General features: G+C 42.7%; 1 long non-coding RNA gene across 1 annotated transcript in view; it reads right to left on the reverse strand.

Annotated features, from left to right (window-relative positions):
- Positions 1-1,956, reverse strand: part of LOC120800691 — a 2,412-nt gene extending 456 nt beyond the window's left edge. Inside the window, exons 1-4 of the long non-coding RNA XR_005709005.1 lie at positions 1,911-1,956; positions 1,654-1,685; positions 1,152-1,267; positions 1-788 (exon numbers count right to left, since the gene is read on the reverse strand). The exon at positions 1-788 is cut by the window's left edge and continues 456 nt beyond it. This is a non-coding gene — a long non-coding RNA (uncharacterized LOC120800691). The remainder of the gene's footprint in view (positions 789-1,151; positions 1,268-1,653; positions 1,686-1,910) is intronic.
- Positions 1,957-4,519: the final 2,563 nt, after the last annotated feature.

The raw sequence follows: 4,519 nt of genomic DNA on the forward strand, positions 1-4,519 counted from the left end.
AGTGAGCTGTAGCTATGCAGTTAATACCCGAAGGAAGTAATCACAGTGAGGAAACACAGCACAGAGTAATAGAAATAAGCTGGTTGTATGAAAAGAAATATTCATATTTAATATTTAAGTAAAAACGTTCCAGAATCCGTTTTACCGTGTGGTGTCCGGAGATGACCTCATCTCAGACAAGTTTCATTATCAATCTTCAGGATTCGTTAACAAGACACTTTTCTACAGGGTCCTTACCGCTGAAGCAGCTGATGCATTGGAAAAGCTGATTGTTTGGTTTGTAACAACGGAATATGTTGTCGTGACCAATCTTAGAATTCCCCAGCTGTTTGAGGGCCTCCTCTGAGTAGGCCTTTTCGATGGTAACATTTTTACTGGTCTTGTCAAACACTTTGAAAAACACAAAGGCAAACTGCTTCCATTTGGGAAGAATTTCATTAATCATGCTTATGATATTGTACTGATTTGTCAGGTTTGTACATTTTGAACCACATGGGGAATTAAAGGAGTAGAAGAGTAGAAAATAATCTTTTCCGCTTCTAAATAATGTTTCTATTTTTTCCAAAACACGTCTCTCCGCATGAACGGTATAAGTAATTTTCTCGTCGGGAAATTTGGGTTTTGCAACAACAACCATGGTGTCATTGTTCGAAACTGGGTACACTGAATTATTTAACTGGTTCCTCACTTCCTCAGGAGTGGCTTTCTCAAAGACCTTTTCTAGGGGGCCCTCGATCATTGTATTTGGGATGTTTACAGCCACACTGACCTGGGATTTTATGTTATACCTGCCGAGGGAAACATACAAAAGGTATTAACTCCACAGCTCAGGAGAAAAGCCACACAGAGAGAAAACACAGTTGAAAAACACAGACAGCGACCGCTCCATCACGCCATCAACCAAACATTCTGTATGTAGAGGACAAAAATAACGGAGTGGGACTCAAACAACTAATCCATGAAAAACCCTGACGTTTTTAGTGGCGGATTTCGTTGACATCTAGTGGTGACTGTTGGTGTAAAGTGTGTTTCCATTTTACATGAAATGAGTCGTGTGATCTGATGTAGATGGAGACTGACAGTGGGTGCAAGGAAAAATAACTGGACACCTCCTCAGAGACTAGAAACCACTGGAAACCACCCCGACTCACCTTTGCATGAAGAACTCTACATACTTGGCCAGCTGCTCTTTGGTCATTCCAGCAAAACTGTTTCCACTGGACAGGAGCAATGTCAGCGTCACAACCGCCCAGCACAGGCCAGACATCTGCACACAGATTTTTTTTTTTTTTCAACAAAACAGGGATAATACAGGTAGGAATGTGACTGCAAAAGTTTCATTGTGAAAAAAGTGTTTGTTTTTGCCCCGTGCTGTGTTTTTCACGCCTTGCATCTTTGAGTTTGGGAAAATCAACGTTCTGCAGACGACATCGTTTTTTACGTTCAGTCTTCCATCGTTTATTTATTTCGATTAGCTGCTTTTGTCACGTGGATCACTTTGTTTATCAGCCGTTCAGACTCATGTCTGGGCCTGCCTCACAATATTTAATATTGCGCCCGTTCTTTTATAAAAAATACAGTCACAATTGAATTGAACATCACTCTTAAAAAGTCATCAGTGTTTAGAAAAAATTTTAAAAAATGGTCGCTCACCTTTATTGTTGCTGCCCAGAGGGTTTTTTAGTCTCAAGAGACAAGAACAAAAAAGACATGTCACCATGTTGACATTAATCTCCCAAAGTGCTTTTTCAGTTATTCATTTGAACACCCCATGCCCTTTGAACCAGAAAAGAATTAAATTTAGCTGCTGTTTTTTTTTATGCTACACAAACATCTTCTACAATACAAAACACTCACTGCCAATTTATATCAAAACCCTATTGCGGATTTTTTTACCGTGAATATTTTACCTGCTTTGCTGGGGAAAGATGTTTAATGGATTCCGTCCACACCTCCGGTGTCTAACTGCCGCTGCTGTGAATGCGGAGGCGGAGGGAGGCGACATCTTTATAAAGCAGAGGGCAACACCAGCCAGATCCTGGGAGTGGCACCGTACCCTTATCTCAACATTCGGATTTCCTCTTTTCATGTGTTCGGCACTGCAGCGAAAGCCCCACGCCTCACACGTCCACCAAAATACATGAGATAATATGCAATGACTTAGAAGGACATGAATTCATGTGACTGATTTGATCACTCATTATTGGTTTCTTAACTTTCTGACCAGGTGAATTATCTGAGAACACATACTCTGTTCTTTCAGGGCCGAGGTATGAGAGAGTAAAACATTCAAACACACACACGTATACATGTAACATATGTCACATATGTTTGAGTTACATCCAAAAGGGAAAGCGATGGGGTCGTTGGTTATGAACTTCCCAACAATGAATTTCACAAACTAGTTGGCAACTTGCCGCGGAGACACCGCTCGGTCCGGCACCGAGAGTGTCTCTTTCTGTTAATTTTAAAAAAAAAAAAAAGTTTTCATATCGGCGCACATCGGCCAATGTATACGCCGATACCATTATATCTGTGACTGGCCGATATCCTCCGATATAATCAGAAAACCGATATATCGGTCCGGCTCTACGACTTTCTGTTTATTGACTTTGACTATTTACTTGGACTCAATACATTTACAATAAAAACAATCGGTTTGCTTTTCTTCTAACCTCGAAAGAGGCCTTCTGAGATCTGTGCTGCCTCTGTGAGCAAATGTTGTGTTTTGAAGACGGGAAAACCAAGTCTGCCTGTTCATGATGACCTGCAGATTGAGGAGGGAGACTTCAACGTAAATCGAGAGTCGAGGGCTGAGTCACGTCCTACACTGAGGTGTCGGCTCTGAGGTGTGTACCTCACAAGATGAAGAAATGTTTACAGCGTGGAGATGTGGGTTGAATACACACACAGCCACATATTTTCTTTACCAGCTGCAGTTTCAGTAACTGATAACATTGTCTCCTCTTCTGGATTAAAACGGTTTGGTGTCACCAGCGGCACCTCTGACCTTTCCACCGTTAAAACTCTGAATGGTACCCGCATCGCTCTGTCAAACTGTCAGTCGAGGCGTAAATTCAACATTTGACCCAGCGATTGAAAACATCTTAACGAGGCTTTCTCTATAGAAATAAAGATTGCCCGTCTTTTCTAAACCGTAAAACTGCCGTTGAGTCAACGTATATTTCTGAACTTGGTAACAGAGACATGTGTCTCTGTTCTGTCATGTTCGCTGCCCTGGTATCACTTCAGCAGCGGACCCAGTCTGTCACACTGGGTTACAAGAATCTCACGTTAGCCATCTATGAAGATCTACTGTTAATGCTTCCAAACTGCCTCGCGTCTCTTTCCTCATTCAAATCTCGTGACTAAAGCACGGGATCCAACGATTGCTCAACCTTAAACGGTCTGTATGCGCGTACAACCTTTGCAGAACTCGTTGCGGTGTTCACATTTGAAATGGATTGCAGGGTTTCCCCCACCATCGCGAGTCAGGCGCATTGCCTGAGCCGAATGAGCCCGTCGGGAGGGGCTACCAACTTGTTATCAGTCGTCACGAGTTGATTTCCTCCGTCGCAGCGAAACCCACTACACGAGCCTTCGGAAACTCCTGCAGGTTGGCGGTGCCGGCGAAACAACCTTGGCGCTGACTCACTCTAAAAAAAGACTCACGACAAACGAACCCGCAGGCCGCCGGCTAGCCCAGCACCATTAAGGCTACAAACAAACCCACGATTCAACACCCTCTTGGTAAAACACTGTAGTTACACTGGGAACCATCTCCAGTCAGGAAAAAAAAAAATCTGATGTTGTGGACTGAAAGGTTATTTTTATGTGTTTTTATATATGATCTTGTTATGAGACTAAAAGAAAGCAGCTTATGGAGCTTATTAAACTCAGGTGCTGGTACTAAACAGAGGTGTTATTCTGCAAGGAATGCATCCAAAGATATATGGTTGTCTATATGTGACAAACGACCCCTTATATGGAGGCGGCAGGACAGTGTGAAAAACCGTCCTGGGGGGCTATCTTTTATGTTTTTACCCGTGAAAGGGGTTGAGCTTGTGATCCCTAAACCGTTGTCAGAAATTCCATATTGGAGCAACCCAACGGTGGTCTAAGAGACTGTGTGATTATTTGGGAAATTGTGTAAAATTGACTATAATAAAAGTGGCCAACAATAAAAGTGGGTGGTAGGTACAACGGTGTCTCTGTTGAAGTTTAGTCCAGGTGTCTGAACTGCAAAAACGTGTGGGGGTAACCTAACGGCGATAACAAACCACACTGTAAAAGTGTGCGCAGTTCATAGGGTCAGTGGTTTGGGTGTTTTGCCTTACAAACTGACTGGCCATTGGGGAGGATAAAAATTAATTTTCTCCCAACAGATAGCGAGAGGACTGGTGAGTAAAACAATTTACATACACGTAAGTGCACCACAAGAGACAGACAAAAAATATGTAAAAAATGTGATGAGATGTGGGAAGAGGTGCAGGACAGATGGAAGGCAGAGAAGAGGGGA

The sequence above is a fragment of the Xiphias gladius genome, chromosome 15 (genome assembly GCF_016859285.1).
Source record: "Xiphias gladius isolate SHS-SW01 ecotype Sanya breed wild chromosome 15, ASM1685928v1, whole genome shotgun sequence".
NCBI lineage: Eukaryota > Metazoa > Chordata > Actinopteri > Istiophoriformes > Xiphiidae > Xiphias > Xiphias gladius.